Source organism: Tupaia chinensis, unplaced genomic scaffold, assembly GCF_000334495.1.
Source record: "Tupaia chinensis unplaced genomic scaffold, TupChi_1.0 Scaffold000313_1, whole genome shotgun sequence".
In the NCBI taxonomy this organism is placed as follows: domain Eukaryota; kingdom Metazoa; phylum Chordata; class Mammalia; order Scandentia; family Tupaiidae; genus Tupaia; species Tupaia belangeri.
Genome location: NW_006159806.1, coordinates 2,158,171 through 2,169,175, shown reverse-complemented (window position 1 = coordinate 2,169,175; position 11,005 = coordinate 2,158,171). Strand labels below are relative to the sequence as shown.

Below are 11,005 nucleotides of genomic sequence, written 5' to 3'. Positions count from 1 at the left end.
TTAATAGTAACTGTCACAAAGAAAGCCCTGAAATTGACCTCACCTAATACTTTAAAACTACTATTTTCAAATATATTAACGTAACTAAAGGAAACCAGGAGAATGATGTTTCATTAAATGTATATATTAAATTAAGAGACAAATTTTTTAAAAGAGCCAAATGGGAATTCTGAAGGTAAAAAGTACAATAATTTAAATAAAAGTTCATTAGAAAAGTACAAGAGCAGTTTTTTTCTTTTTTTCTTTTTTTTGGAGAGGTTTTTGCTATAGGGCGCATGCACTCGCCACACAGAGAGAGACAGAGAGACAAAAAGAGAGAAATCACCCCCCAGAGTGGATGGTCACACCGCAATCCCTTCTCCTCCATTCGCCTCTCAGGATCTTGGGCACACACGCACATGCGCCCAGCGTGAGTTTAAGCCACCAGGTCTGGGACTCGAACCGTGGTCGACTACGTGGGAGTCCAGCGACATAGCCATTACACTAACTGCTGGTCCCGAAGAGCAGTTTTATATAGGTAGGGAAAAGGAATCAATATACTCAAATATAGGTTATTTAAGATTATCTGTTGTGAGAAACAGAAAAAAAAAAAGAAAGAAATATAAGGCTTTTGAGATCATTGGCATACCATCAAACACATCAGTATCCATGAAAGGGACTTTTAGAAGGTGATGGGAGAGAGCAGAAACAGCCAAAATAATATGGGAAGAAATCTTAGCCACAAACTTCCCCAATTTAACAAGAGACGTGAATCCACATATTCGAAAAACTCAAAAAACTGCAAGTATGATAAATGCAAAGAGACACACATCGAGTTACATTATAATTCAATCTGTATAATACAAAAACAAGTTTTGAAAGTATTAATAGCAAAAAAGAAGTGAATAACTTCATACAAGGATCCTCAATAAGATTAGAGAGGGTTTTTTTTTTTTTTTTGCTTTGTTTTCTTGTGTTGTTTTGTTTTTGCAATAGGGTGCATTCGTTCACCAGAAAGAGAGACAGAAAGCGAGAAGTCATCCCCCAGGGGGGGATGGCCACGCCTCAATCCCTTCTCCTCCATTCTCCTCTCCAGATCTTGGGCATGCATGCACACAAGTCGGCGTGAGTTTAAGACACCGGGTCCAGGAATCAAACCATGTTCGACTACTTGGGAGTCCAGTGACATAGCCATTATGTTAACTGCTGGTCCCCTCAATAAGATTGGAAGCCGATTTCTCATCAGCAACCAGTAGATGCCAGAATGAATGGGATGACATATTTAAATAGATAAAAACAATTAAAAAACTGCCAGAATTCTGCATATGACAAAACTATTCTTCAAAAAAACATGCAACTAAGACATTCCGATATATTTTTGAAATCCATGCATGATTTGGTATATGTATTTTCCATGAACTTTATGAAGACTCCTTGTGTTCTGATAAATGGTTAATCCTTTAAAACTATGCAACAGTCATGAATATACACACATCTAACAACAGAACCCCAACAAATATGAAGCAAAAAGTGATGGAATTAAAGGGAACAATGGTTCTACAATAACAAGTTCAGACTACAATACCTCACATTTGATAATGGAAAGAATGGGAACAGCAGTTGGAGTAATGGCTGTGTCACTGGACTCCCACATAGTCGACCATCGTTCAAGTCTCTGACCCAGTAGCTTAAACTCACGCCAGGCACACGTGCATGTGTGCCCAAGATCCTGAGAGGAGAATGGAGGAGAAGGGATTGCTGCGTGGCCATCCCCCTTGGGGGGAGGGGAATTATTTCTCACTTTCTGTCTCTCTGTCTCTTTCTGGCGAGCGCACATGCCCTACAGCAAAAACCTCTTCAAAAAAAAAATGGATAGAACTAGACAAAAGATCAATAAGAAATAGAGTATTTGAATAACACTATAATCCAATTAGACTTAACAGACTCATATAAAACACTGAAATAAACTTAAAATAGCAGAACACACATTTTTCTGAAGCACATGTGGAACATTCTCCATGATAGGAAAGACCATATTGTAAGCTATTGAGCAAGTCTCCATGAATTTCACAATACTGAAATCATTAAGTATCTTCCCAATGGTATGAAACAAAAATTAGTAAAAGAAGTCTAATAAATTTACAAATATGGCAATTAAACACACTTTTGAAAACCAATATGTCAAAGAAATCACTGGGAAATCATATGCTTTGAGAAAAAGACAAAAATCACTAAATAATAAAACCTATAGAAACAGCTATCAGAGTAATTTATATTTTTAAATTCTACATTAAAAAAGAAAAACCAGAGGCCAGCAGATGGTGTAGTGATTATGTTGTTGTATTCCCATATAACTGACCATAGTTCAAGTCTCAGACATGGTGGCTTGAAACTCATACCAGGTGCACTTGCATGTATGCCCAAGATCCTGGGAGGAGAATGGAGAAGAAGGGATAGTGGCAAGGAGAACCCCTTGGAGAGTAATTTCTCACTTTCCTTCTCTCTCTCTCTTGAGCACACATGTCGTAGGGCAAAAACCTCTACCAAAAAAAAAGAAAGAAAAATCTTGAATCAATAATGTAACTTTATATTTAAAAAAAACTAGAAAAAGAAATGCAAAGGCCCCAAGGTTAGCAGAGGAAGGAAATAATAAAGATAAGAATAGAGACTAAGAGAAAAATAAAGATGAGAAAAATAAAGGTAATCAATAAAGTCAAAAACTTTTTCCTTGAAATAATCACATGATCTTTAGAAATAACTTGAGCAGAATGGGGATTAACTCCTCTTTAAAGATTTTGTAGAATTCAGAGGTGAAGCCATCAGGACCAGGACTTTTCCTTGGCCAGAGGTTATATGTCCCGACCTGAGGGGACAGTCGAACAGGTTTCCTGAGGGAAGGAGTGAGAGCCGGGACAAGCGGCGCACTGTTACAACACGGAGATGACACAGTGTCTTCAGGGTCGTCCATTTATTGTGGGCAGCACGGTACAGCACGGAGACGACGCAGTGTTACAACTCTTCAAGGTCGTGTTGTCTATTGTGAGCAGCACGGAGGCGGTGTCACAGCTCTTCAGGGTTGTCCAGAGACGACGCAGCGTTACAACTCTTCACAGTCTTCCAGAGACAATGCAGTGTTACAATTCTTCAGGGTCTTCCAGGTTGTCTGTGCCGTCTTCCTGGTTGTCTGGCGATTGTGGGCCAGGCATCGTGGTTATATACATGCTGGTGGGCCATGATTGGTTGTAAAAGGTGGGTTATTATTGCTTGTAAAAGGTGGGTGTGATTGGTTGTAAAAGGTGGTTTGTGATTGGTTGCTTTTGGACCAATCATGAGGTGCCAGATAAGCAAATCTGAGGGATTCTAGTGACCAATCAGAGTATGGTTTCAAAGGTCAGGTTTTTTGAATTGTGGCCTTTGGCATTGTGAATTGTTTGCTTTCTGAGAAACCCATGATATTTGCTGGTGCGCAGCCTCCCACATATCCCCTTTCTCTGTTTTAATTTGAGAGATGAGGAAAAGGCCTGGGGGAATCGTGCCTGTCTTAGGTTGGAGTCGTTTATGGAACCATATGTCCATTCTTACCCATCATTGGAGAGTCCCATAGCTATGATGGGCCTCCTGTCTTAGGTGGAAGGACTAAACAGTTATTGGGTTCATCAACTCTCTTACCCGTCTTTGGCTAACCGATTCAGCGCCTCAGGCGAGACCAGTATAGGTGTGTTGGTCTTTCATAAGCGAGTCAATTCGTTGTTTGAGGAATGGCATGCGCCTATTAAATATAACAGGTCCCAGTGAGCAAACAATTAAAAGGCCAATGAATGGACCAAGGAGAGGGAGCAGGAAAAGGAGGAGACCATTCCAGGCAGACCATTGGTGAGTTGTTTTCTATGTCATTGGAGAGATTCTTGGAGTTGATGTATTTGGTCATGAACGATGCTGGACTTGTTGGCGTAAAAGCAGCAGCATTCCTGTAAAGCAAGACAGTCTTTTGTTGAGATTACAACTATGACTGGCGATGGGGTGAATGATGTTCCTGCTCTGAAGAAAGTCAAGATTGGCATTGCCATGGGTTCTGGCACCGCAGTGGCTAAAACTGCCTCTGAAATGGTCCTGGCCAATGACAACTTCTCGACCATCGTAGCTGCTGTGGAGGATGGGCGGGCCATATACAACAACATGAAGCAGTTCATCCGTTACCTCATCTTGTCCAACATGGGGGAAGTCGTCTGTATTTTCCTGACAGCAGCCCTTGGCTTTCCTGAGGTTTGATTCCTGTCCAGCTGCTCTGGGTCAATCTGGTGACAGATGGCCTGCCTGCTACTGCACTGGGCTTCAACCTCCCTGATCAGGACATCATGAATAAACCTCCATGGAACCCCAAGGAGCCACCCATCAGTGGCTTGTTCTTCTTCCGTTACCTGGCTATTGGCTGTTACATCGGCGCTGCTACCATGGGTGCTGCTGCATGGTGGTTCATCGCTGCCGACAGCGGTCCCAGAGTGTCCTTCCACCAGCTGAGTCATTTCCTCCAGTGTAAAGAGGACAACCCGGACTTTGAAGGGAACCAATTGTGGCCTTCGGCATTGTGAATTGTTTGCTTTCTGAGAAGCCTGCGATATTCACTGGTGCGCAGCCTCCCACACATCCCCTTTCTCTGTTTTAATTTGAGAGATGAGGAAAAGGCCTGGGGGAATCGTGCCTGTCTTAGGTTGGAGTCGTTTATGGAACCATATGTCCATTCTTACCCATCATTGGAGAGTCCCATAGCTATGATGGGCCTCCTGTCTTAGGTGGAAGGACTAAACAGTTATTGGGTTCATCAACTCTCTTACCCGTCTTTGGCTAACCGATTCAGCGCCTCAGGCGAGACCAGTATAGGTGTGTTGGTCTTTCATAAGCGAGTCAATTCGTTGTTTGAGGAATGACATGCGCCTATTAAATATAACAGGTCCCAGTGAGCAAACAATTAAAAGGCCAATGAATGGACCAAGGAGAGGGAGCAGGAAAAGGAGGAGACCATTCCAGGCAGACCATTGGTGAGTTGTTTTCTATGTCATTGGAGAGATTCTTGGAGTTGATGTATTTGGTCATGAATGATGCTTGACTTGTTGGCATAAAAGCAGCAGTGTTCCTGTAAAGCAAAACAGTGACTGGCGATGGGGTGAATGATATTCGCTGGTGCGTAGCCTCCCACAGTTATTTATTATTGATTCAATCTCCTGGCTTTTACTGGTCTATTCTATATCCTCCTGGTTCAATCTTGGTAGATTATGTGTCCAGAAAATCTCATCCAGATTTTGTTTGTTGGCATATAGTTGTTCATAATATCCTCTCATGATGTTTTGTATTTCTATTATGTCTTTTGTTATATTGTCAGCTTCATTGCAAATTTGATTTACCTGGTTCATTTCTCTCTCCTTAAGAAGTCTTGCTAGTAGTGCATAGATTTTGTTTATCTTTTCAAAGAACCAGCTTTTACTTTCATTTATTTTCTGTATAGTTCTTTCATTTTCTATTTCATTTATTTCTGCTTAGATCTTTATTATTTCCTTTCTCCTGGAGTTTTTTGGATTTTTTTTTTTTGCTGTTGTTTTTCCAATTCTGTGAGGCATGATGTTAGGTGACCCATTTGTTTTCTTCCCATCTTTTTCTAATTGCACTAATTGCTATAAACTTCCCTCATAGGCTGCTTTTGCAGTGTCCCAAAGGCTATGGAAACTAGTGTCCTCATTGTCATTGGCTTCCATATATCTTTTTATTTCAGTCTTTATTTCTTCAGTAGGTGTGAAGCCATGCAGGTGTAGGTTATTTTGTTTCCATGTATTTGTGTATTTTTGAGGATTTCTCTTGAAATTAAATTCTGTCATGGTTGGAGAAGATGCTGGATATAGTTTTATGCCTTTGAATTTGTAGAAGCTTGCTTTGTGAGTGGTCAATCTTTGAAAAGGTTCCATGTGGGGATAAGAAAAAAGTGTATCTCATGGCTTTTAGGTGGAAAGTTCTACAGATGTCTGTTAAATCCATTTGACTTACAGTATCATTAAGATCTTTATCCTCTATATTTATTTTTTGTCTATATGATCTGTCCAGAGGAGATAGTTGGCTGTTGAGGTCTCCAACAATTAGTGTGTTGCAGTCTATCTCTCCTTTTAGATCTAACAGTCTTTCCTTCACATATTTGGGTGCTCCTGTGTTAGGTGCATAGATATTTATAAGCATTATATCTTCTTGATTTATTAACCCTTTTACTACAATATAGTGCCCTTCTTTGTCTCTTTGAGCAGTTTTTATTTTAAAGCCTATTTTGTCAGAAATTAGTATTTTGACCTTAGCTCTTTACTGGTTCTCATTTGCATAGAATACTTTTTCCAGCCCTTCACTTTTATTCTATGTGTGTCTTTATCCATGAGATGTGTTTCCAATAGGCAACAGAGGGTTTCTGTTTGTTTATCCATTCAGCCATTCTGTGTCTCTTGATTGGAGAATTTAATCCATTAATATTCAATGTTATTATTGGTATTTCTGGACATGTCCCTACCTTTAAATAGGCCCTTATCTTGGTTGTCTTTTATTCCCTTATTTCTGTCTGTTTATTCTTTGGTTTTCCTGGAACAGGACACTCTTCAGTTTCTTCAAGAGCTGGTCCGGTGTTGGCAAATTCTTTCAGGTTTTGTTTTTCTGGAATAATTTTAATCTTTTTTCCCCATATGAAGGATAATCTTGCTGGATATAATAATCTTGATTGAAATTGCTTCTCTTAACACTTTTGATTTTTCTTCCCATCCTTTCCTTGTTTGCATTGTTTCTGTTGAAAGGTCTGGTGTTAAAGTGATGGGATGACCTTTGTAAGTAAGTCACTTGTCATTTCTCTCTTCCAAACTTTAATATCTTATATTTATCTGTGGTCTTGGCCAGTATGGCTAAGATGTCTTAGGGAAGATCTTCATGGGTGATTCTATGTGGGGGTCCTTTGTATTTCTTGGGTCAGGATTTGTGAGTGCATCTCTAGATTTGGGAAGTTTTCTTCTAGGATTTCACGTTCAACTTATTTCTAAAGATCCAAAAGGGTCAAACTCTTCCAAATTCATTCTATAAAACTTCCATCACCCTTATCTTTAAAACAGGTAAGGACAGAAAAAGGAATGAAAACTATAAATCAGGGAACCAGCAGTTAGCATAATGGCTGTGTCACTGGACTCCCACGTGGTCGACCGCGGTTCGTGTCCTGGATCCAGTGGCTTAAAACTCACGCCAGGCGCGTGTGCATGCCCGAGATCCTGAGAGGAGAATGGAGGAGAAGGGATTGCGGCATGGCCATCCCCCCTGGGGGGTGATTTCTCACTTTCTGTCTCTCTGTCTGTCTGGCGAGTGCACGTGCCCTATAGCAAAAACCTTTCCAAAAAAAAAAAGAAAAGAAAAAAGAAAAACTATAAATCATTATCTCTGATGAATATAGATGCAAAAATTCTCAACAAGATACTAGCAAATCATACCCAACAACATATAAAAAAAGATTATACATTATGACCAGGTAGGCTTTATCCCAGAAATGCAAGGTTGGTTCAACATACATAAAACCATAAATGTAATACACCATATTAACAGAAAGAAAGAGAAAAACCATGTGATCATATCAACTGATGCAGAAAAAGCATTTGATAAGATACAACATTCCTTCATGATCAAAACTTACAGCAAAATTGTAATAGAAGGGTCATTTCTCAACACAGTAAAAACTATCTATTGGAAACCTATAGCTAACATTATCCTGAATGGATAAAAGCTGAAAAATTTTTCACTAAAAACTGGTACAAGACAAGGACGCCCACTTTCTCCATTCCTTTTCAATATAGTACTGGAAGTCTTCACCAATCCAGTCACAAAAGAGAATAAAATAAAAGGCATTTAAATAAGAAAAGAGGTGAAACTTTCTCTATTTGCAGATGACATGATTGTATTCATAGAAGCCTCAGTGGTATCCATGAAAAAATTCCTGGAAGTAATACATGAATACAGTAAAGTTGCAGGATATGAAAACAATATACAGAAATCTATAGCATTTCTATATATGAACAGCAGGCAGACTGAGATAGAACTGAAAAAAGTAATTCCATTTACCATAGCCACAAAAAGTATAAGATACCTAGGAATAGATCTAACCAATGAAGTTAAAGAACTCCACAAGGAAAACTATGAGATACTAAAAAAAGAAATTGAAAATGACACAAAAAAGTGGAAGAACATTCCATGTTCCTGGATTGGAAGGATTTATATAATCAAAATGGTAATTCTACCCAAATTAATCTACATATATAATGCAATCCCAATCAAAGTCCCAGAGACATTCTTCACAGACCTAGAAAAAACAGTCATACAATTTGTCTAGAATCATAAAAGACCTCATATTGCCAAAGCAATTCTGCACAAGAAGAATGGAGTGGGTGGCATCTCCCCAAAAATATAGTACAAACCTGTGGTAATCAAAACAGCATGGTATTGGCACAGAAACAGACAGGTGAACCAATGGAACAGAATAGAGCCCTCAGAAATTAACTCCCAAACATACAGCCAACTCATTTTTGACAAATTATACCAGTCAATCGAGTGGGAAAAGGAAAACCTCTTTACCAAATGATGCTGAAAAAACTGAGCAAAAAGATTAATATGAACCCCTACTTCTCACCATTGACAAACATCAACTCAAAGTGGATCAACGATCTAAACCTAACACCTCAAACGATCAAACTGTTGATGGAAAACACTGGGGAAACTCTGGAAGACATGGGGTAGGCAAAGATTTTTTAAATATGACCCCAAAAGCACAGTCAATATTCTCAAAAATAGACAAGTGGGATTACATCAAATTAAGAAATTTCTGCATGGTAAAAGAGAGTAATTGGTGTGAATAAACAGCCCTCAGAATGGGAAAATATTTTTGTAAACTGCGTCAGACAAGGGACTGATAACCAGAATACACAAGGAACTCAAGCAGCTGTCCTGAAAAAAGATGATCAACCCTATTAAAAGATGGGAGAATGAGTTGAAGAAAACCACTCTCTAATGATGACATAGGAATAGTCAAAAAATATATGAAAAAAGTGCTCAATATCTCTCATTGTAAGGGAAATGCAGATCAAAACCACAATGCGATACCCCCAAACCTTGTCAGAATGACTAAGATTAAAAAACATTAATAAGTGCTGACCGAGGTGCAGTGAAAGGAGAACTCTCCTACACTGCTGGTGAGAATGTAATCTGGTCCAGACACTGTGGAGAACAATTTGGAGATTCCTCAAAGATCTACAAATAGAATTACCATATGATCCAGCAATTCTACTCCTTGGTATGTACTCAAAGGATAGAATTCTTAATTAGAAAAGTACTTGCACATCAATGTTTATTGCAGCATTATTTACAATTGCTAAGACATGGAACCAACCCAAATACCCAGAACAGATGAATGGATTGAAAAAGTATGGCACATATACTCTATGGAATACTACTCAGCCATAAAAATACAAGACTCTGACTTTTGACAGAAAGTTGACGAATATGGAAGACTTACTGCTGAGTGAAGCAAGCCAGGCTATGAAAGACAGACATTGTATGTCTCCACTTAATATATACCGAGTGTCCACACTCTGTGGCTGAAACCGAATGATTAAAGGATATAGAAACACAGTAAATCGTTTTGAATACCAGATACAATGTGGGAAGAGAGTGGGTGAAGGAGTAGAGTCTGAGGAAGGACATTGAGGAGAAAAATACAGCAAGTCATTTATTAGATGAAGATAACTTTATAGTATTTTAACTGGACTGGTGAGAAATGTACACATGTTGGAATATTCACTTTGCAAGCTAAGTAACACATGATTGATGTATAAAAGAAAAATTTAAAAATTTAAGAAAAAGAGTCAACAAGAAATGACACACCTTTAGGTAAGACTAAGAAAAATTTTAAATTATTCAAATTACAAAAACTAGCAATAGAGTATTGTAAATTATTAGTGACTTCAGCTAAAAAGGAGAATAAGAGAACACTATTAATAACTAAATGCCAACAAACTATAGAAATGGACATATTTTTAGAAAGACAAAACTACCAAAACAGATTCAAGATAAAATAGGAATTATGAATAGACCAATACCAGTGAAAAGATTGAACTAGTTATCAAAATCTTTTCAGCAAAGAAAGTGTAGGATCAGATAAATTTGCTGGTGAGTTCAATCAAAGATTTAAAGATGAACACAAATATTTATTAAACTCTTCCAAAAAATAAAACAGAAAAAAGGAAGAAAACACTTTCTCACTAACACCATGAAGTCAAAATTACCCTGAAAACAGGGCCAGCAGGTGGTGAGGTGGTTAAGGATGCTGGACTCCCCCATGGCCCACTGTGGTTTGAGGCCCAGACCTGGAGGCTTGCTTTCTAGCTTTCAATCTCTCTCTCTCTCTCTCTCTCTCTCTCTCTCTCTCTCTCTCTCTCACCTCACTCTTCAAATTAAAAATAAATAAAGATAAACAAAATAATTTTTAAAAAATTATCCTAATACAAAAAGCCATAGGAAGGGATCACATTAAAGCCAGAACAATATCTTTTATGAATAAACAGGTATCGTCCAAAAGTTGAAAATATATTCTATAAAAAAACTGCATGTGGATTTTTAATATTTTTGTACCAGGACAGATTCATAATTAACTCCATTCCCCATCACTTTCTGGAAGCCTCCTTATAGGTTCAAGGTCCTCTACAAAACACTAGAAAACTGAACCAAACAGTATTTAAAAAGAATTTATATATCAGGACAAACTGTGATTTATTCAAGATTGCAAGAATAATTCAACATATGAAAATAAGTCGATGTAAAAGCTGTCCAAATATGAAAGGAAGAAGTAAGCAACAATATCTACTCACTGTCAGCCAAACTGCAAAAGCTGCTGGCACAGTCTTTAAGACTGCCCTCATTCTTATATCATCTGCAAGTTTACAGTATTCTCAAAACTACCCCAAAGATTTTATAATTC

General features: G+C 38.3%; 1 pseudogene; it reads left to right on the top strand.

Annotated features, from left to right (window-relative positions):
* Positions 1–3,984: 3,984 nt before the first annotated feature.
* LOC102499749 (sarcoplasmic/endoplasmic reticulum calcium ATPase 2 pseudogene) lies at positions 3,985–4,568 on the top strand (annotated as a pseudogene).
* The last annotated feature ends 6,437 nt before the right edge of the window (positions 4,569–11,005 follow it).